Here is a 24,354-nt window from a genome sequence, read left to right on the forward strand (position 1 = left end):
GAGAAAGGCTACTGATTTGTTAATTTTATACTCAGCCACTTTGCAGAAGTTGTTTTTCAGGCTTTGTAGTTCTCTGGTGGAACTTTTGGGGTCATTTAAGTATACTATCAAAGCATCTGCAAATAGTGATATTTTGACTTCTTCTTTTCCAATTCATATCCCTTTGACCTTCTAGTGTTGTCTGATTGCTCTGGCTAGGAATTTGAGAACTATATTGAGTAAGTAGGGAGAGATTGGGCAGCATCCTGATTTTAGCACACAGTCCTTGATTTCAGTGAAATTGTTTTAAGTTTCTTTCCATTTAGTTTAATGATAGCTACTGGTTAGCTGTATATGGCTTTTGCTATGCTTATTTACAGGCTTTAAACTCCTGTTCTTTCCAGAACTTTTATCATGAACAGGCGTTGAATTTTGTCAAATGCCTTCTCAGCATCTAATGAAATGATCACGTGGTTTTTATCTTTGAGTTTTTTTATATAGTGGATTACTTTGATGGATTTCCATATATTGAACCATTCCTGCATATCAGGGATGAAGCCTACTTGATCATGATGGATGATAATTTTCATGTGTACTTGGATTCAGTTTGCAAGAATTTTATTGAATAATTTTGCATTGATATTCATATAGGAAATTTGAAGTTCTCTTTCTCTGTTGGGTCTTTGTGTGGTTTAGGTATAAGAGTAATTGTGACTTCATAGAAGGAAATGGGTAATTTTCCTTCTGTTTCTATTTTGTAGAATAGTTTGGAAAGTATTGGTATGAGGTCTTCTATGAAGGTCTGATAGAATTCTGCATTATACCATCTGGTTCTGGCTCTTTTTAGTTGGGAGACTGTTAATGACCGCTTCTATTTCTCTAGGAGTTTTGTAGTTGTTTAGATGGTTTATCTGTTCCTTCTATAACTTCAGTATCTCGTATTTATCTAGAAAATTATCCATTTCCTCCAGATTTTCCACTTCTTTTTTAACATAGGCGATTTTAGTAGCATCTGATGATTTTCTGAATGTCCTCAGATTCTGTTGTTATGTCTCCCTTTTCGTTTCTGATTTTGTTAATTGGGTACTCTCTCTGTGACTTCTGGATAGCCTCGCTAAGGGTTTATCTTTCTTGCTGATTTTCTCAAAGAACCAGCTCCTAGTTTTATTGATTCTTTTAAGAGCTCTTTTTCTTTCTACTTGGCTTATTTCAACTCTGAGTTTGATTATTTCCTGTCTCATAATTCTCTTGGGTGTATTTGTTTCTTTCTGTTCTAGAGCTTTTAGGTGTGCTGTCAAGCTGCTAATGTATGGTCTCTCCTGTTTCTTTCTGCTGGCACTCAGAGATATGAGTTTTCCTCTTAGCACAACTTTCATTGTGTCCCATAAGTTTAGATGTGTTGTACTGTACCTTCATTTTTATTAAATTCCAAGAAGTCTTTAATTTCTTTCTGTATTTCTTCCTTGACCAAGTTGTCATTGAGGAGAGCATTTTTCAACTTCAATGTGTATGTAGGCTTTCTGTCATTATTGTTGTTATTGAAGGCCAGCCTTATTCCATGGTGATCTGATAGGATGCATGGATTATTTCTAACTTCCTGTATCTGTTGAGGCCTATTTTGTGACCAATTATATGGTCAATTTTGCAGAAGGTACCATGAGGTGCTGAAAGGAAGGTATATCATTTTGTTTTACCATGGAATGTTCTATAAATATCTGTTAAGTCCATTTGGTTCATTACTTCTGTCAGTTTCTCTATGTCTCTGTTTAATTTATATTTCCAATGATATTTCCATTGATGGGAATAAGGTATTGAAGTCTCCTACTATGATTATGTTAGGTGCAATGTGTGTTTTGAGCTTTTGTAAGGTTTCTTTCATGAATGTAGCTGCCCTTGCACTTGGAGCATGTATATTTAGGATTCAGCTTTCATCTTGGTGGATTTTTCCTTTGGTGAATATGAAGTGTCCTTCCTTATCTTTTTTGATTACTTTTGGTCAAACATTGATTTTAATCAATAGTAGAATGGCTACTCCAGCTTGCTTCCTTGGAATATTTTATTGGAAAGGGGTTTTCCAACATTTTACACTGAGGTAGTGTCTGTCTTTGTCTCTGAAGTGTGTTTCTTGTATGCATCAAAATTCTGGGTCCTCTTTATGTAACCATCCTGTTAATCTATGTCTTTTTATTGTGGAATAGAGTCCAATGATGTTGAGAGCTATTAAGGAATAGTGATTATTACTGCCTGTTATTTTCCTATTTAGAGTTAGTATTATGTTTGTGTGTTTCTCTTCTTTTGGTTTCGTTGCAAGGAGATTACTTTCTTACTTTGTCTAGGGTATAGTTTCCCACCTCGTGTTGGGCTTTCCATCTATTATCCTTTCTAGAGCAGGATTTGTAAAAAGATAATGTGTAAATCTTGGTTTCTCCCACAATGTTAATTGACAGTTTTGCTGGATATAGTAGCCTGGGCTTGCATTTGTGATTTCTTAAGACCTGTATGTCATCTGTCCATGATCTTCTAACTTTCAGAGTCTCTGGTGAGAAGTCTGGTGTAATTGTGATAGGTCTGCCTTTACATGTTACTTGACTTTTCCCCTTACTGCTTCTAATATTCTTTCATTTTTTCATGCATTTGGTGTTTTGACTATTATATGATGGGAGAAATTTCTTTTCTGGTCCAATCTATTTAGAGTTCTGCAGGCTTCTTGTATGTTTATGAGCAAATCTTTCTTCAGGTTAGGAAAGTTTTCTTCTATAATTTGTTGAAGATATTTACTGGCCCTTTAAGTTGGGAGGCTTCACTCTCTTCTATAACTATTATCCTTAGGTGTGAACTTCTCCTTGTGTCCTGGATTTCCTTTATGTTTTGGGCTAGGAGCTTTTTCTGTTTTACATTATCTTTGACATTTGTGTCATTGTTTTCTATGGCAACTTCTGCTCCTGAGATTCTCTCTTCTCTCTCTTGTATTCTGTTGGTGATGCTCACATCTATGACTCCTGATTTCTTCCCTAGGTTTTCAATCTTCAGGGTTGACTCCTTTTGTGACTTCTTTATTGTTTTTATTTCCATTTTTAAGTCCTGGATGGTTTTGTTCATTTCCTTCTCCTTTTTGGTTGTGTTTTCCTGAAATTCTTTAAGGGATTTTTGTGTTTCCTCTTTAAAGGCTTCTAGTTGTTTACTTGTGTTGTCCTGAATTTCCTTAAGGCAGTTACTTTTGACCTTCGTAAAGTCCTCCAACACCTCGTGATGATGTAGGGAACACAGATGGCACAAGGTGTTTTCCTCTTGAGTAGGGAATGTGGACAAAGAGTAGTCTCCTCTGGTTTCTCAGGAGTGTCTGCATATGATTTTAAATCTAAATCTTGCTTTTTCTGGTGTGTTTGTATATCTGGTGTTTGCTTTGGTGGGAGAACTGGGCTCTGATGATATCAGGTAGTCTTGGTTTCTGTTGTTCGGTTCCTGTGCTTGCCTCTCAGCATCAGGTTGTCTCTGATGTTAGCTTGTCTTGCTGTTTCTGACTGTGGCATGACCCTCCTGTAGGCCGGTGTGTCAGCACTCCTGTAGACCTGTTTTTCTATTTGTTCGTTTTTTTCAGCCAGTTATGAAAGAGAGTGTTCTGCTCTCAGGCATGTAGGTGCTGCTGGAGACTGGCTTTCAGCTCTCAGCTAGGGCAGCAACTGGATGGGTCCTTCCCCCTCTGCTCCTGGGTGCCTGTGCACAGGGGGCACAGATGGCACAAGATGTTTTCCTCTTGAGTCAGGACTGTGAGCAGAGAACGTCTCCTCTGGTTTATCAAGAGTGTCTGCATTTGGATACAGGAGCTGTTTGACTAGTTCAGTTCAGTACTGTGTGCAGACCTGGACCGTGGGCTCCTGCAACTGACTACTCCTATATTCCTGTGTCCAGAGGCACTATGCAGTTTCCTCTTGGGCCAGGGATGTGGGCAAATGTGTGCAGAAGTGAAAGTCTGTCCTGCAGTTCCAGGATTATCCACACTTCTGTGTGTTCAGCTCTCTTCCCCATGGAATTTGGCTCCATTAAGTTTCTTAACACTAGTAGAGGGGTGTTAAAAAGGGAAGAGCCTCTTACTTCTCTCTTACTCTTTGTTCTTCTCTCTTCTTGCCCCCTACTTTGTTCTCTTCATGTGCCCATTGTCAACCTCCTTTCCTCTCCTCTCCTCTTCTTCTCTCATTAAACCTCTTCAGGTGGAAAAAAAAGGTAGGGAGAGGCAGGGAAGAAGAGTTTTTTTTCCCTTAGGAGGTCAGAAATGATAGTCTTAAATCCCTTGAGGCTCTGGAGGGGGGGGGGTATTTAGCTTTGGTGATATACCTGGTAGGGTACAGTAATTGGTTGACAACAAATTTTGTTTAGCAACGAAGGGGTTCTGGAATACAACTAAGTGATGGGATCTGTTGAGGAAGGTAAGGTTGTTCTCGCACCTGGACAATATGAAAATGAGAGGAAGAAGTGGGTCCCCAAAACTCTGTCAAGACCAAATAAGTGGTTCCAGTGTCCAAGAGGATGGAGATGGGCAGCCCACATACTATGATGACTACCTGAGGTTCCCTGCTAGTGATGGCAGTGGTGAGGTCAGGGAAGCTCAGGCCTCTTCTGTAATCCATAGTCAAGCCTAGATTAGCTGGAGGGTTCCCTGCATGACATGAGGGAAACCGACAGCCCAGTGTCCCTCCTGGTAGTACATAGGACACGGGCCCATTGGTTTGTGTAAGTAAGGGCAAGACCTTGCTGACCACCACATCTGTAGCAGGAGCTTAATAGTCTCTGAGTCTCAGAAGACCAGGAGTCCAGAGCAGCTGCTGGGGCTAGTCACACAGCTTTTGCCAGCATATGGTATTTTTATCTGTGGGCCTTTCACCTCTCTTGTGGTATGCTTTGAAGGGCAGCACCAAAACTGCTGCCTGTGGAGTTAAGGACCCCCTTCTCCAGCTGTCTAAGTTTTGCTTTTATGTTGGGGAAGGTCTGGGAAAAAATTGGGTCATCAGAAGTTGTTTAACTTCTGGGTTTTCAGGGTCTAGATTAGTATATTCTAATAAGGCCTTTGTAAGGAGTTCTAAAGATTGAGATGGGTTTTGTTTGTCCTGAATGACCTCTTGTAGTATTTCAAAATTTAATGGTTTTTAAGGCAGTCCTATGGAGACCATCCATGGGGCAGGTTATGAATCTATCTCTGGCTAAATTACCACCTGGGGAATTATAATTCCATCGAAGTTGTTGGTCAGGTACAGCCTGAGATCTGAATGATATGTTCCATGTGTTTGATGAGTTGTCTGCATGCATTTTTGCCTGCTCCCAAACTCACCTACATGGGCCAGGAGTAAATTATTAGTAAGGATCATATGTACAACATGGAAAGTCAGACTATAAGACTGAGTAATGTACTGAAACTCCTTAATAAAGGCAGAGGAGTTAGAGGTTTGGGATCCAAGTCTGCTTTCTATTTGAGAAAGTTCACTCACTGAGAAGGGAACATGTACTTTGACAAGGCCTTCTTCCCCAGAAATTTCCCTTAAAGGAAGAACCAATGTTGGGTCAGGTGTCCCTGGGGGAGAGGGACTTGGGGGTTTGACTCTGGCCTTAGAGTAGGTGATGGGAGGGCTGAAGGTAAGTGCCAATGCAGGGTGATTGGAGTGACCTGCAGCTGGCAAAGAAGAAGGGAGGGCTATGGAGAAGTTGAGCAAGGAGGCTTTGGGTTAGTCTGATGAGAAGAAAGTGAGGTGGCAGTTTGGGTTTTTGGAGGCATGGAAACAGGTCTGTGGCAGAAAGGAGGTGATTTGTTAGCAAGTTCAAGGGTTGTAGCACCATGTGATTGGGGGTTTCATGGATGGAAGAAGTTGGGTTGGGGAAAAAGAAGAACACAGAGAGGGGTTGGAGAAAGATAGGTAAAAGCTTGGGTACAGGGGACCTCTTTTCCTTTACCAGGCCATGGGCATAGTATGTATTAAGATCCCATAAAATAATTGGATCTAATATGCCATTAAGTGTCCATTTAGAGCCACTGTCTAATGGGTACAGGATCCAGATGTTATTGCAGAGGTGTACTAGCATTGATACCCTCAAGTTGGGCATTAACCTTAGAGATTTGAGGTTTCCCAGTAGACAGTCCGGTGGGGAACCTGGAGACAAGGTGGAAGACAGTGAGATGCCCACTGGGAAACGGGGATATTATTGAACTATTTACCCTGGCGTTCTGAGAAATTTCAACAACAAATGCAAGCCAGGCTAGATATCCAGGTCATCATATGAACCCTCTAGAAGCTAGGGCATTTCCCGGACTCACCAGAAAGCATTTCTACCTAAGCTTAGGCTTTTCTGAATGACTGCAAGCATCTGAGGGGGTCAGGTCAGAAACTGCTTTTGAGAGGCAAATCACCCAAGAGTTGAAGTCCTATCTTGTACATCAGCTAGGAGGCTGGTCAGATGGACTGCCAGGAAATAGCAACTCCTTGGCCCATAAAGGCTGGCCAGGCATTTTCTGGGAAATCTGGGTACTCCCTGCTAACAGAACAAAAAAACCTTAATCCACTGTTGTTTGTGTGAGAATTTTGTAAGTCTGGAAACAGGAAAAGTGGAACTGTAGAGCTGGTGGACCTGTCTGGGCCAGTCTGATTGAGACTTGACCAATGGGGCTTAACCCACATAGGAGAATATAGCCCATGTGCTGGACTGCAACACAGCAGCTCACATGGTAGAAGTCTGTAGGATCTGCAGCAGCAGCAGCAGCAGCAGCAGCAGCAGCAGCAGCAGCAGCAGCAGCAGCAGCAGCTCACATGATGGAAGTCTGTGAGTCCTGAAGCTTCATGTAGCAGTGATCTGCAGTTACAGCATCAGAAATTCACAAGGTGGCATCAATGGCTGGGGCAGTGGAAGGGCCCCAGGTGGCATGAGGCTGAGGGGAAGCATCTGAGACTAAGGATTTAGCAATTCCCAGGTTTTGGCACTAATGTTTTGTTAGAATCACAGCTCATTTGGACAGATCAAACAAGGCCAGTACAATTCCAGGGGAGAGGTTTATTTGTGGGGAAAAGGACAAAAGGGGGCAATGAAGACAATGTGAAAAGAGAGTTCAGGAGTGATCTGCCTTTTATTTGAGCTGTGATGTAATCCTGTGCAAGTAAGGCTGGTTGCTGCCTATGTATAACGATTGTCATGGCAACAGAGTCTATAGTCCCTGTGGCCTATGGGTGACATCACTGTCATCACTGGATTCTGAGGTAAGCTATGACCTTAAAGCTGGCTCCTGATGGCAACAATAAGACTTTATTAAACAATAATCACTACAGAAAGAAGGTTTGGAACTAAGCTGTGGGAATGGTCATAGATATTTAGAAATGCAGTTTGACACCACGACCATTTAGCAAAACAACAATATTAAGTTCTCCCCTAGAGCCCACAGGTTCTGAATGGATGTGATTTTGATCATATTTATACCAATGAATGCAAATATTCTTCTGTGGCTCAGTCAGCATTCCCAGGCAGAAATTGAATGTTTACTACCATAACCATCCTGTCACTAGTACAGCTGTTGCCAAGTCTTGATGACAGGTCAGTGTTGTGTCAAGAAGAGCTCAATGCTGAGTATGATACTGATGTCTTTCCTCACCCAGGAGCTGCACTGTTTCTGTATTCTTAGACCATTTGTGTTATTTTCACACTTACAGGTAGGGTATTTATACAGAACACCACACGTTGTGCTCTTGCTGTCACTGAAATACAAAATCACTTTAGATTCCATTTTACTCCAATCAGAATGGCTGACCTCCATGCTCACAGGACTTCAATGTTCAGGAAACATCACAGAGAGAGTTGGAAAGAAAGAATGTCAAACATGCCTTCTTCTCTTTTCAGAAGGGCATTAGGCCCTCATAAGTTTGTAATTCTATGGTCCGATGAGACACTGCAACTCACTATGTCCCAGAAGGAGAAATGCTTACATTTTGCTTATATTTTGACTCATTGTTACTGTAACCTGAAAAACAGAAATATGGCCTCCTAAGAGAAGTATTAAGTACAATATATATCACCACTCATAAAAAAAGGTGATGGAAAATGGTCTGCATTCTCCTATATTCAAATGGCTTTTTGCTTCCTGGGGCACAATGCCTACATTATCTGACCTGTGTTTCATAGTAGGAACATTGCCAGGATATCTACCTCTCTGTCCACAAGTTGGAACCAAAAAGCTGAATGATAATTCACTGGAATCACAGATTCTGACCTAGTACTACTGGTTGCAGGGTCAAGATTTCTTCCTCGGAGGCCTGCAGAGATGGCTCAGCAGTTAAAAGCTGCTCTTCCAGAGGGTCTAAGTTCAATTCCTAACACCCACATGGTGGCTCACAGCCATCTGTCATGCCCTCTTCTGGTGTGTCTGAACACAGTGACTGTGTGCTTACATATGCAAAATAAATAAATCTTTTTTAAAAAAAGAGCTTAAGGGGTTTGCAACCTCATAGAAGGAACAATACCAAACAAACAGTCCCCCTCACAACTCCCAGGGACTAAACTACCAACCAAAGAGTACACGTGGAGTGGCCCAGGAATACAGCTGCATATGTACCAGAGGATGGGAGGAGAGGCCCTTGGTGCTGTGAATGCGCAATGTCCCAGTGTATGGGAATTCCAGGGAGAGGAGGGAGGAGTTGGTGGGTGGGTGGAGGAGCACCCTCATAGAAGCAGAGGGAGGGTGAAAAGGATCCCTATTCTGTAGGGGAAGCTGGGAAGGGGGATAAACTTTGAAATGTAAATAAATAAAATATCATCAAAAAAGAAAGGATTCCTTCCTGGGTTTTGAAGGTATTAGGTGGGTTCACCCTTGGATTGGGATGAGACGATGGAGAGAGCTTCCTTAACCTCAATCATTCTACATTTAGGTTTCTAGATTTCTTCTTCATCCACAGCTCACAGTCCTTTTTAATCCTGATGATGTTTAGATTAAAGCTTCTTTGTAGAGTAACCTTCGATCCCTAATCTAATCTGACACATCCTTTTTTCTCTATGTTAGCAAACCTGATTGCCTTCCCTTTTATGAAGTATTACAATGCAGAATACATTGCTGTTTTTGAGTTATTTATTTGTCTTATGTATATGAGTACACTATAGGTGTCTTCAGACACACCAGAAGAGGGCATCAGATCCCATTACAGATGGTTGTGGGCCACCATGTGGTTGCTGGCAATTGAATTCAGGACCTCTGGAAGAACAGTCAGTGCTCTTAACCGCTGAGCCCTCTCTGCAGCCCTACATTGTTTTGATGGGCTGTAGAGATCTCTCAGTGGTTATGAGCCCTTCCTACTCTTAGAGAGAACATGGGTTCAGATTCTAGCATCCATATGGCAAGTGAGAACCTTCTGTAAGCCTCGTTCCAGCAGATCAAATGCCTCGTTTTGGAATCTAAGGGTAACAGGCACATGTGTGGGGCTCAGACTTAGATACAAACTAAACATACTATAAAATATAAATAAAGTCATTTTTTAAAAAGTGTAATTCAGAAAGATCACAGTGCTCCTGCATTTTATTTACAGCAGAGCAGTGACCATGTACTCCCCACATGGAACCTCCAAATGACAGAATGTGATGATTTCACAGGGCCAGCCACAAAAATCCCTTGGGATATAGTAGTAATACCCTAGGGAATTCTTTGCAAAATCTAATTGCCATAGGGTGACCTGAGAGCAGGTGTCCCTATGAACTGTAGCCCAGTTTTTCTGAGCTGAATTGCATATTGAGACATTACCCAGAGTGCAGCGTCCTCAGACTATGTTTAAAGTAGAGATATCATGCCAGTGTCCAATGCAGCCTCTAGTATAGCTCTCAGAGATGGGATCAGCATGCTTTATGCTGCTTTTATTACTGCTCTGGATACCAGGTGAGAGAATCCCATGTTCAGAGCAACTACTGTGGAAATCATTGTGTTCTGATCATTGAATTATGGCATTTAAGTGGTATCAAGTTTCTCTGTTATTTCTATGGCTTCCCAGAGTGTAGCTCATAACTGTTGTTACAGATTCCACATATATGATGCTTTTACACTGCAGGGTGAGGTGAGGGTGGTGTTCTCAGTATGTCGCTAACAAAAGTCATGTTTATCATTTCAGGTTAGACTGGGGATATTGCGCTGACTCAGTCTCCAGCATTTTTGGTTTGTCTCTAGGGTAGAGAGTCAGCATTTCATGCAGAGCCAGCTAGAGTGTCACTATGTTTACTTTTAAGTGTATAAACTGGAATTAACAAGAACCAAAACAGCCATCCAAACTCCTCATCTATGGTGCATCCAACCTAGCATCTGTTGTACTTGCCAGATTCAGTGGCAGTGGGTCTCAGACAGACTTTACCCTCACCATCAATCCTGTGCAGGCTGATGATATTGCAACCTATTACTATCAGCAGAGTAGGGAGCTTCCTCCCACAGTGCTCCAGAGCTAAGCAAAAATCTGTCTAGCAGGTCACTGAGCCTCAGTCTCTGAGCTGAGTCTTTCCCCAGCCAACTCATCTATGCAATTTTATAAGTCTTGTTGCCCAAAAGGGAGAAGCAGTGAAGAAAATGATATGTGTTTGTCTTATGGATGCTTTGTAACTTTTCAATTTGTTTCTTTATTAAAGTCCTTCTTGTTGCCTTGCAGACATAAGTTGACATTCTCACCTTTATGTCACATTTCCACTTTTATTTGCTAGAGGTTTCCATAATCCCTCTATACCAGATCACACAGGGAAGCCTCCTGCCACTGATTTACTGCTTAGTTTCAGATCCCATCTCTGTCCGTCATGAATGCTCATCCATGGTCTTACTCATTAGCTGCTCTTTTCTCCACATCAAATGCTCACATCTTTCTCTACAGTATCTTCCACAATGGAGCCACTTTCTCTTCTTGCCTTCTTTCACTTTTTACTGTCTTCTTCTGAGGGAGAAGTACAGATTCTCTCTCTATATCCCAAGCTGACCAGAAAATCACTCTCTAGTTTCCAGTGATCCTGAATTTGCCATTTACCTACCCCTTCCCCTTACTGCATGATTACATGACACCATAACCAGCTCCTCTTCACCATTTGCTAATTTTTCACCATTGCAAATGCATGAACGCTAAAGGCCAAAGTCTGTACAGTCATGATCATATGAGGCTTGTTTCCTAGACACTCTGGACATCTTCTTGAGCCTTTTTTGGGAAGCTGAATGTTCTCTATATAAGGTCAGAAAGATCAGTGGAGTGATCTTAGCACCTTTTCTAAGGTTGCTCACATCTCTGAGTTTTTCAAATTGACAGTTCTAACTCAGAATATTTAAACTGTATTATATTAGTTTCCTTTTGCTGCACAATAAATTTATGTAAATGTAGTGACCTACAATTACAACACCTTTAATCTATGTGGGGTTTTTCTGGGTTCTCTCCTCAGAGTCTTACAGGCTATAGCCAAGGTTCCATTATCATCTAGGTATACAAAGAATCTCCTTCTAAGGGCAGTGAGGATGTTCCACAACTTCATTTTTAAAATTATGAAACATGGTTTCACTAAGGTTCCAAACATGACATTGACTTTGCAAATTTTCATACTCAACCACTCATATGTGAGAACTAAATGCCTATTCAATTGTTTTCAAAAGTACTGACAGGTCAGGCAGTAAGAAATTCATGAATGGTATAGAAGATTTCAAGACTACTACTAATCAGTCTGATCCAAAAGAATTTGGCTGAACTCTATCCCTAAACACAGTGAAAGAAAGAATTGTATCCAAATGTACAGTGAGTCTTTTCAGAACGAAATCTATAAAGTGAGTCATACAAGAAAATCTGACACATTTATGTGATTTCTATTTTTACTATGGCTAAACAATATTCCTTGCACATGCATGCCATTTTTATTATCCACTCATCTGTTGATAGGCAGTAGGTTTATTTAACAACAATATCCACCAACCAGACCCCTCAGAGTTTCAAGAGTCTAAATTATCACCCAAAGAGTACACAGAGATGGACTTATGGTTCCAGGTGCATATGTCTCAGAGGATGGCCTTGTTGAGTATCAATGAGAGTATAGGCTTTTGGTCCTTTGAGAGCTAGATGTAGGGCAATTTCATGGTGGGTAGACAGGAAGATAGAATTAGGGGGACAGCCAAAGGTATAGTGGGTTTTTTGAGGGGAAACCAGGAAAGGGGAGAATATTTGAAATGTAAATAAAAAATTATCAGATAAAAGAAAAAAGGAAAGTAACACCTGACGACAGTTGGACCATCCAAGTAGGAATGTTTTTATTTTAGAATATGGCTCTCTATGAGGAGATTGTGCACTTCTTAAACCATAATAAATTATAGCATCCTCATCCTCCATTCTGCTGATTTCTTCTAATCCATGATGTGAAGGGTCTCCCTGGAGATCTATATGCAAACTGACTAGTAGGTACAGTGATATGGAAAGAGCCAAGTTCAGGGTCAAGAGGCTACTGAGTTAGGCACTGGAATACATTTCTTTCTATTTTTGGAAGAAAACTAAAAAGAGTTTATGCTACCCACACAGTGGAAAATTGTCAACTCTGAAATTCTGGGTCTGTTTGAAGGTCATGCTGCATCAAACTGTCAATGCTAATACAGTACTAAAGATTTGGGGCATAGAAATACGTATGCCAGACATTGTTTGGAATGGGAAAAGCCACTCTTCTTTGCCCCTTCTAGCTAGCACAGATAATGAAAACACTGATATTTACAAAATATGAAGAGTTTCTGTTATTTATACAAAACACTGCGCCTTCTTCAAGATGTCCTGCTATCGGGTGAAATAAAAGAATAGCATACATAAGTATTATAAGTAGTCATTTTCTGAATATAGTGAATTCACATTAAAAACCATGTTGGTAAAACTATGGGTACAGCGGCTGACATCCAGTAATTCAAATTAGCAACTCAAACATCAGCACCCGTATTTAAGCATTATAACACTGTACAACTCAATGACACATGAAATTAATACATTTATGGTGAAGACTAATGGAAGGTGACTAAATTATTCTGTTTTGTTTTTATTAGAGAATGAAATTATATATATACAATACATATATATGTGTGTGATACATAACATATCTGTCTAACATTTGAGTTGAGGGCTCAATTGCAGTGTTACAAAGTATGTAGGAAAGTAGACTACAAAGTGTACATGTGTGTTCAGAAGCAAGGCTACAGTGAACCCAGAATGTAACACAAGTAAACAATGCCAGAAACATGTCAAATTCATTCTATATCAGTTTTTCAATTACTTTTTGTTGATATGCATTCAGAACATTTTATTGTTGGCAATTTCTGATTGTTGGCCTACAGCATTAGATACAAAATTGCACAGATTTAGAGCTTGAGGTGTAGGAAAGCCACTTCTCTAAGAAAGCTAAATTTATTAGTGTTGGTCTTCAGCATTATATTGCAACATGAGTTCCAGAGGAATTCTTGCTTTTTTCCTCTATCCCTCCATTTTCTACTTTTTGTTGCACCTTTCAGTCTCTAGCATTTGAGAGGTTACTATCAAATTTCTATTAGTGTCAAGTTTACATTTATGATGACATTAAAATCCTTATAACCCTATGGTTGAATGAGGATGCCACATAAATCCAAGGAGTAAACTCCTGGCCTGTTTTGACTCTGAAGGATGCTCAGCTGTAGTTCAAGAATTTTCAGTTCTTTCCATTGCTTGCAGGATGTGAATGGCTTTAGGCTTGGAAAATTTGGAGTAGTGCTATATAAAATTAGTCCAAATTTTATCACTTTTAACTTTTTTTGTTTTTTATCCCTCCCTTTTCTTTATCCCTTTTCTTCTCCTTCCTCACAGGCCATGTCTCCCAGAAGACCAGGTAGGATGCCTACCATATGGCCATCCCTTTGCTCTTTCTCATCACCATTTCCCATCCCCTGACTTGAGTGGACACTCCTTGCTAAACCAGAGGCCACACTGCCCTGCAGACCTGCATGTAAGCCAAACTCCATCTGTCCAAAGACATTCTCCACTTTCTCCATACACCCTCACTCTGAACACTATCTCCAGTTGCCTTTCCTCCATCCCTTTTGCCCTAAACCAGCCTCTATCTAAGGGGTAGAGTCCCTTCTACATCAGATGGTATGCATGCCATCAGAACTCCTGCTCACAATGGGGCAGAGACCCTCTTCTCAACCATAGGTCACATATGCCGGAAGATCAGAGAAGGAACAGAAACCAAGTAACAAAACACCCACCCAACAAAGACAAACCCAGAAATAAGCACCTAGATCTATATTCACCAGACTACCCAGAGGGCACAGAAAGAGTATGCAAGTTAACAAAACAGAAATGAAAAGGGATAAATAACAACAGAATCTAGGGAAATTCAGAAAACCCTACTACAAAAGCTTATGTTAAAAAATAAACTTGAAAATCTGGATGAAAAGGACAATATTCTAGACAGACATGAGGTACCAAATTTAAATAAGGATCATATAAATCATCTACAGCCCTATAAATTCAAATCCAAACCTGATCCAAGAACACATCACAATGATCATCCTTCATGATCAAGTAGGCTTCATCCCAGGAATGCAGGAATGTTTCAATAAATGGAAATTCATCAATGTTGTCCACTATGAAAACAAACTCAACAACAAAAAACAACCCACATTATCATTTCATTAGATGCTCAGAAAGCATTTGACAAAATTCAACACCCCTTCATGATAAAAGTCTTTGAAGAACAGGAATTGAAGCCCCATACCTGAACATAGTAAAAGGAATATACAGCAAACCAGTAATGAACATCAAACTCGATGGAAAGAAACTTGCTGCAATCCCACGAAAAAAGGACGAAGCAAGGCTGCCCACCCTCTCTCCCTACTTATTCAATATAGTACTCAAACCCCTAGCCAGAGCAATAAGAAAACAAAAGAAGATCAAAGGGATACAAATTGGAAAGGAAGCAGTCAAAATATTGCTATTTGCAGATGATATATATGACAGTATACTTAAGTGATCCCGAAAGTTCCACCAGAGAACTCCTAAGCCTGATAAACAACTTCACCAAAGGATCTGGGTATAAAATTGACTCAAACAAATAACTAGCCTTCCTCTACTCAAAGGATAAATAGGCTGAGAAAGAAATGAGGGATATCACATCCTTCACAATAGTCCCAAATATCATAAAATAATTCAGTGTGACTCTAACCAACAAAGTGAAAGATGTATATGACAAGAACTTCAAGTCTCTGAAGAAAGAATTTGAAGAAGATCTCAGAAGGTGAAAAGACTTCCCCTGCTCATGGATTGGCAGGATTAATATAGTAAAAAAGGCCATGTTCCCAAAAGCAGTCTACAGATTCAATTCAATTCCTATTAAAATTACAACTCAATTCTTCATAGAGTCAGAAAGAACAATTTGCAAATTCATTTAGAATAAAGAAAAACCCAGGATAGCTAAAACTATACACAACAATAAAAGAACATCTGGTAGAATAACCATCCCTGACCTCAAGCAGTATTACAGAGCAATAGTGATAAAAAAAAAAAACAAACAAAAAAAAACAAACAAACAAACAAAAAAAACGCTGTACGGTATTGGAAAAGAGACAGGCAGGTAGATAAGTGGAATAGAATTGAAGACCCAGAAATGAACCCACACACCTATGGGCACTTGATTTTTGACAAAGGAGCCAAAACCATCCAAAGGAAAACAGATAGCATTTTCAGCAAATGGTGCTGGTTCAACTGGAGGTCAGCATGTAGAAGAATGCAAATTGATCCATTCTTATCACCCTGTACAAAGTGGACTTATCCACGTGGATCAAGGACCTCCACATTAAACTAGATACACTCAAGCTAATAGAAGAAAAATGGGGACGTCTCAATCACATGTGCACTGGGGAAAATTTCCTGAACAAACCACCAATGGCTTATGCTCTAAGATCAAGAAGCGACAAATGAGACCTCATATAACTTCAAAGTTTCTGTAAGGCAAAGAACACTGTCATTAAGACAAAAGAATAACCAACAGATCTGGAAAAGATCTTTACCAATCTTACATCTAATAGAGGGCTAATATCCAAAATGTATAAAGAACACAAGAAGGTAGACTCCAGAGAGTCAAATAACCCTATTAAAAATGGGGTACAGAATTAAACAAAAAATTAAATACTAGATTACAGACCGTAAAACTGCGGTTGAAAGATTCTTTCAATAAAAATAGTAAATCCTCAGAGGAATTCAATCTGGAACTTATAGTAATATCAAAAAACATAGTTCTAGCCCAAAAGTTTTCACAGGGGCTTGAGATATTAGAATGGCAGCCCATAGAGATACTATAGATTGAATTAGGACTCCAGATTCTGCTTATTGTTGCTAACTTAAAGGAATGCCATATAATTGATTGTATGATTCATTTTACAAAGTTTAGAGAATTGACATAGGTACACATATTGATACATCATAAAATAAATACGTTTGGAATTCAAAAGGACTTTCTATGGAGTACTAAGAGGGATGAGTTGGAGACTGCACATTTGTTAAAAGTGATGTCTATCTTGGAGATGCTTTTACAGATTAAAACTGATGATGCGGGGTTGGGGATTTAGCTCAGCGGTAGAGCGCTTGCCTAGCACGCACAAGGCCCTGGGTTCGGTCCCTAGCTCCGAAAAAAAAAGAAAAAAGAAAAAAAAACTGATGATGCTCAGACATACATGTTCATTAAAATGCAACAAATTTATGCACATTATGTGATGAACCCTATTCCAAATATATTTCACAGTTTTGCAGATAAAGCTATTATTAAAAAGATAAACAGGACTTTGAAGGAAATGCTCATAGAACAGAAGAGGGATATGAGAGATAGCTCCCAGTGATGGTTTAAAACATGCTTTGTTGAGTTTACATTTTTTAAAAGTTAATGAGACAAATGACAATTTGTCTCACTAATTCCAAAATGAAAAAAAGGAGAAATGTGTTGAGGAGGAGATTTTACATTTGTTTCAAGAGGAACAGAGAGTTTCCTGCACCCAAATTCTGTGGGGAAGAGAGCTGACCACCCAGGAGTGCAGACATACTGAGGCTGCAGGACAGACTGCCACCTCTGCACACCTCGGCCCACATCACTGGTCCAACAGGAAACTGTAAAGTGCCTCTGGACACAGGGATATAGGAACAGACAGCCGCTGGTACCTGTGGTTAAGGTCTGAGCCCAGGACTGATCTGAACTGGCAGAACAGCTCCCTGCACACAAATCCCGTGGGGGAGAGAGCTCGACCCTCAGAAGGGAGGATACTCCTAAGAAGTCAGAGGAGAATACTTTCTACCCATAGTCCAGACACAAGAGGGAATCACACAGTACCAACTGTGCCCGCGGGATGGAAGGACTTACATGAGCAATCAGGGGCAGGACCCTTTGATTCATGCCCATGCCTAGAGCTACAAGACAGTCTTCAGGAGTGCTGACACACCTGAAATCAGAGCACCTGTTCTCAGGAAAGGCTGAAAGAAAACAGGAAAACAGTTCTACAGGAAAGCTGACACAGAGGCCTAGAGTAGAGACAAGTCACTCCCAGAAACAGCAAGACAAGCAAACACCAGAGAAAACCCAATGGCTAGAGGCAAGTGCAGGAACTTAAGCAACAGAAACAAAGACTACTTGGCATCATCAGAGCCCAGTAATCCCACCAAATAAAATACTGGATATCCAAAAACACCAGAAAAGCAAGATTTATATTTAAAAATCACATTTTTCATAATGATGGAGTAATTTAAGAAAGACATAAAGAAATCCCTTAGGGAAATGCAGGAAAACATAAGCAAACAAGTAGAAGCCCTTAGAGAGGAAACACAAAAATCCCTTAAAGAATTACAGGAAAATACAACTAAACAGGTAAACGAATTGAAAATGGAAATAGAAATAATAAAGAAAGCACAACCTGGAGATAGAAAACCAAAAGAAGAGAAAAGGGGCCATAGATACAAGCATCACGAACAGAATACAAGAGATAGAAGAGAGAATCTCAGGGGCAGAAGATAACATAGAAAACATCAACGCAACTGTCACAGATAATGTAAAATGCAAAAAGCTCCTAGCCCAAAACATACAGGAAAACCAGGACAAAATGAGAAGATCAAACCTAAGCATAATAGATATAGAAGAAAGTGAAGATTCCCAACTTAAAGAGCCAGTAAATATCTTCAACAAACTTATAGAAGAAAACTTCCCTAACCAAAAGAGAGAGATGCCCATAGACATAAAAGAAGCTTACAGAACTCCAAATAGATTGAACCAGAAGAGATATTCCTCCTGTCACATAATAGCCAAAACACCAAATGCACAAAACAAAGAAAGAATATTAAAAGCAGTAAGGGAAAAAGGTCAAGTAACATATAAAGGCAGACCTATCAGAATCACACCGGATTTCTCACCAGAGATTATGAATGCCAGAAGATCCTGGACAGATGTCATACAGACCCTAAGAGAACACAAATGCCAGCCCAAGTTACTGTATCCAGCAAAACTTTCAACTAACATGAATGGAGAAACCAAGATATTCCATGACAAAACCAAATTTACTCAGTATCTTTCTTCAAATCCAGCCCTAAAAAGGACAATAGATGGAAATCTCCAACACAAGGAGAGAAACTACACTAAACAGAAAGCAAGAATAGAATTTCCTTGCATGAAACCAAAAGAAAGACAAACAAACATAATTCAACCTCTAACAACAAAAATAACAGGAAGTGACAATCACTGTTCCTTAATCTCTCTCAACATCAACGGGCTAAATTCCCCAATAAAGACAGACTAGCAGACTGGATACATAAAGAGGACCCAGCATTTTGCTGCATGCAGGAAACACACCTCAGAGACTAAGACAGACACTACCTCAGAATAAATACTGGAAAACAGTTTTCCAAGCCAATGACCCAAAGAAAGAAGCTGGTGTTGCCATTCTAATATCAAATAAAATTGACTTTCAACCAAAAATCATTTAAAAAGATAATGAAGGACACTTCACATTCATCAAAGGAAAAATCCACCAAGATGAACTCTCAGTCCTAATTATCTATGCTCCAAATGCAAGGGTACCTACATTCATAAAAGTAACCTTACTAAAGCTCAAAGCACACATTGCATCTCACATGATAATAGTATGAGATTTCAACAGCCCACTCTCATCAATGGACAGATAATGGAAACAGAAATTAAAAAGAGATGTAGAGAAACTAACACAAGTTATGAACCAAATGGATCTAAAAGATACTTATGGAACATTCTATCCTAAAAAGAAGGATATACCTTCTCAGCACCTCAAGGAACCTTCTCCAAAATTGACCACATGATGGGCCACAAAACAGGCCTCAACAAATACAGGAACACAGAAATAATCCCATCTTTCCTATCAGATCACCATGCACCAAGACTGGTCTTCAATAACAACAATAATGACAGAAAGCCCACATATACATGGAAGTTGAACAATGCTCTACTCAATGACAACTTGGTCAAGGAAGAAATAAAGAAAGAAATTAAAGACTTCTTAGAATTTAATGAAAATGAAGATACAACATTTCCAAACGTATGGGACACAATGAAAGCAGTACTAAGAGGAAAACTCATAGCTCTGACTGCCTGCAAAAAGAAACAAGAGAGAGCATATGTCAGCAGCCTGACAGCACACCTAAAAGCTCTAGAACAAAAAAAAATAAGTTAACCCAAGAGGAGTAGAAGGCAGGAAATAATCAAACTCAAAGTTGAAATCAACCAACCAAGTAGAAATGTAAAGGACAATACAAAGAATCAACAAAACCAGGAGCTGATTCTTGACAATTCAACAAGGTAAATAAACCCTTAGCCAGACTAACCAGAGGTCACAGAGAGTGTATCCAAATTAACAAAATCAGAAAGGAAAAGAGAGACATAACAATGGAATCTGAAGAAACTAAAAATATCACCAGATCCTACTACAAAAGCTTATATTCAACAAAACTGCAAAATCTGGAGGAAATGGACAATTTTATAGACAGATACCAGGTACCAAAGTTAAATAAGGAAAAAAAAAATAAACCATTTACACAACCCCATAACTCCTAAATAAATAGAAGAAGCTATTAAAAGTCTCCCAACCAAAAAAAGCCCAGGTCCAGATGGGTTCAATGCAGAATTCTATCATACCTTCATAGAACTTCATATCAATACTGTCCAAAATATTCCACAAAATAGAAACAGACAAAGCACTATCAAAGTTCTTCTATGAAGCCACAATTACTCTTTAACCAAAACCACACAAAGGCCCAACAAAGAAAGAGAACTTCAGACCAATTTCCCTTATGAATATTGACGCAAAAATACTCAATAAAATTCTTGCGAACCAAATCCAAGAACACATCAAAACAATCATCCATCATGATCAAGAAGGTTTCATCCCAGGAATGCAGGAATGGCTTAATATACGAAAATACATCAATGTAATCCACTACATAAACAAGCTCAAAGATAAGAACCACATGGTCATTTCATTAGATGCTGAGAAAGCATTTGACAAAATTGAACTCTCCGTCATGATAAAAGTCCTGGAAAGATTAGAATACAAGGCCCACATCTAAACATAGTAAAAGTAATATACAGCAAACCAGTAGCTAATATCAAACTAAATGGAGAGAAACTTGAAGCAATCCCACTAAAATCAGGGACTAGACAAGGCTGCTCACTCTCTCCCTACATATTCAACATAGTACGCGAATTCCTAGCCAGAGGAATTTAACAGCAAAAGGAGGTAAAAGGGATACAAATTGGAAGGGAAGAAATCAAAATATCACTATTTGCAGAAGATATGATTGTGTATTTAAACGACCCCAAAAGTTCCATCAGAGAACTACTTAACCTGATAAACAACTTCAGCAAAGTGTCGGGGTATAAAATTAACTCAAACAAATCAGTAGCCTTCTTCTACTCAAAGCATAAACAGGCTGAGAAAGAAATTAAGGAAATGACACCCTTCCAAATATTCCCAAATAATATAAATACCTTGGTGTAACTTTAACCAAGCAAGTGAAAGACCTGTATGACAAGAACTTCAAGGCTCTGAAGAAAGAAGTTGAGGAAGATCTCAGAAGATAGAAAAATCTTCCATGCTCATTGATTGGCAGGATTAACATAGTAAAGATGGCCATTTTGCCAAAAGCAATCAACAGAAACAATGCAATCCCCATCAAAATTCATACTCAGTTCTTTGTACAGATAGAAAGAGTAATTTGCAAATTCATTTTGAATAACGAAAAACACATGATAGTGAATAGTATACCCAACAATAAAAGAACTTCTGTGGGAATCACCATCACGGACTTAAAGCAGTATTACAGAGCAATAGTCATTGGTACAAAGACAGGCAGAGAGATCTGTGGAAAAGAATTGAAGACCCAGAAATGAACCCACACACCTATAGTCACTTGAGCTTTGACAAAGGTGCTAAAACCATCCAATGGGAGAAAGATAGCATTTTCAACAAATGCTGCTGGTTCAACTGGAGGTCCACACCTCTCTTGGGCATATACCCAAAAGATGTCCCAACATATAACAAAGACACGTGCTCCACTATGTTCATCGCAGCCTTATTTATAATAGCCAGAAGCTGGAAAGAACCCAGATGCCCTTCAACAGAGGAATGGATACAGAAAATGTGGTACATCTACACAATGGAATATTACTCAGCTATCAAAAACAACGGCTTTATGAAATTCGTAGGCAAATGGTTGGAACTGGAAAATATCATCCTGAGTGAGCTAACCCAATCACAGAAAGACATACATGGTATGCACTCACTGATAAGTGGCTATTAGGCCAAATGCTTGAATTACCCTAGATGCCTAGAACAAATGAAACTCAAGACGGATGATCAAAATGTGAATGCTTCACTCCTTCTCTAAAAGGGGAACAAGAATACCCTTGGCAGGGAAGAGAGAGGCAAAGATTAAAACAGAGACTGAAGGAACTCCCATTCAGAGCCTGCCCCACATGTGGCCCATACATATGCAGCCATCCAATTAGACAAGATGGATGAAGCAAAGAAGTGCAGACCGACAGGAGCCGGATGTAGATCGCTCCTGAGAGACACAGCCAGAATACAGCAAATACAGAGGCGAATGCCAGCAGCAAACCACTGAACTGAGAATAGGACCCCCGTTGAAGGAATCAGAGAAAGAACTGGAAGAGCTTGAAGGGGCTCGAGACCCCATATGTACAACAATGCCAAGCAACCAGATCTTCCAGGGACTAAGCCACTACCTAAAGACTATACATGGACTGACCCTGGACTCTGACCTCATAGGTAGCAATGAATATCCTAGTAAGAGCACCAGTGGAAGGGGAAGCCCTGGGTCCTGCTAAGACTGAACCCCCGGTGAACTAGACTGTTGGGGGGAGGGCGGCAATGGGGGGAGGGTGGGGAGGGGAACACCCATAAGGAAGGGGAGGGGGGAGGGGGATGTTTGCCCGGAAACCAAAGAATTATTATTAAGTATTAAATAAATAAAAAATAAATAAAATAAAAGATCAACCACTAAAAAAAAAAAAAAAAAAAAAGAAGCCAGCAGACGAAACCTCTGGGTTAGGAGTGTAGTGCACTGTTGGAGTGTATATTTAGCGTGAATAAAGCCAGGAACTCAAAAAAAAAAAAAAAAGAGCACCAGTTGTTCTTCCAGAGGTCCTGAGTTCAATTGCCAGCAACCACAACTGTCTGTAATGAGATACAATGCCCTCTTCTGGATAATCTGAAGAAAGCAGCAGTGTACTTACATACATAAAATAAATTAATAAATCTTTAAAAAAAAAAAAAAGAAAGAAAAGAAGCGAGGGGATCCTTCCCTAGAATCGTGATAATTTACTATAAATTAGGAAATGTGAAAAAAAAAAGAAGAATGCAAATCGATCCATTCCTATCACCATGTATAAAACTTAAGTCCAAGTGGATCAAGCACCTCCACATCAAACCAGATACACTCCAACTAACAGAAGAAAAAGTGGGGAAAAGTTTCAAACACATGGGCCCTGGGCAAAATTTCCTGAACAAAACACCAATGACACATGCTCTATGATCAAGGATCTACAAATGGGACCTCATAAAACTGCAAAGCTTTTAGAAAGCAAAAGACACTGTCATTAGGACAAAACGGCAACCAACAGAATGGGAAAAGATATTCACCAATCCTACATCTGATAGAGGGCTAATATGCAAAATATACAAAGAACTCAACAAGTTAGACTCCAGAGAACCAAATAACCCTATTAAGAATTGGGGTACAGAGGTAAACAAAATATTCTTAGCAGAGAATTATGGAATGGCCAAAAAGCACCTAAAGACATGTTCAACATCTTTAGTCATCAGGGAAATGCAAATCAAAACAACCCTGAGATTCCACCTCACATCAGCCTGAATGCCTAAGACAAAAAACTCAGGTGACAGCAGATGCTGGTGAGGATGTGGAGAAAGAGGAACACTCCTCCATTGTTAGTGGGATTGCAACCTGGTACAACCACTCTGAACATCAGTCTGGAGTTTCCTCAGAAAATTGGTCATTGAACTACCTGAGGACCCAGCTATACCACTCTTGGGCATATACCCTAAGTATGCTCCAACATACAACAAAGACACATGCTCCACTATGTTCATAACAGCCTTATTTATAATAGCCAGAAGCTGGAAAGAACCCAGATGCCCTTCAACAGAGGAATGGACACAGAAAATGTGGTACATCTACACAATGGAGTACTACTCAGCTATCAAAAACAATGACTTCACGAAATTCATAAGCAAATGAAATGAACTAGAAAATATCATCCTGAGTGAGGTTACACAATAAAAGAAAAACACACTTGGAATGCACTCATTGATAAATGGATATTAGCCACAAAGCTTGAATTACCGAAGATGCAATCCACAGACCACAAGAAGCTCAAGAAGAAGGATGACGAAATTGCGAATGCTCCCACTCCTTCTTTAAAGGGGAAAAGATATCCATAGGAGGAGATACAGAAGCAAAGTTTAGAGCAGCGACTCGAGGAATGGCCATTCAGAGCCTGACACACATGTGGCCCATATATATACAGCCACCAAAACTAGATAAGATTGATGAAGCTAAAAAATGCATGCTGAAAGGGAATGCATGTAGATCTCTCCTGAGAGACAGATCCAGAGCATGTCCAGTACAGAGGTCAATGCTAGCAACAAACCACTGAACTGAGAATAGAACCCCCTTGGGGGGAATCAGACCAAGTATTGAGAGAGTTGAAGGAGCTTGCAACCCCATAAAAGCAACTATGCCAACCAACCAGAGCTTCCAGAGACTAAACCATTACCGAAAGACTATACATGGACTGACCCAGGACTCCAAC

This window comes from Rattus norvegicus, chromosome 4 (genome assembly GCF_036323735.1).
Source record: "Rattus norvegicus strain BN/NHsdMcwi chromosome 4, GRCr8, whole genome shotgun sequence".
Lineage (NCBI taxonomy): Eukaryota > Metazoa > Chordata > Mammalia > Rodentia > Muridae > Rattus > Rattus norvegicus.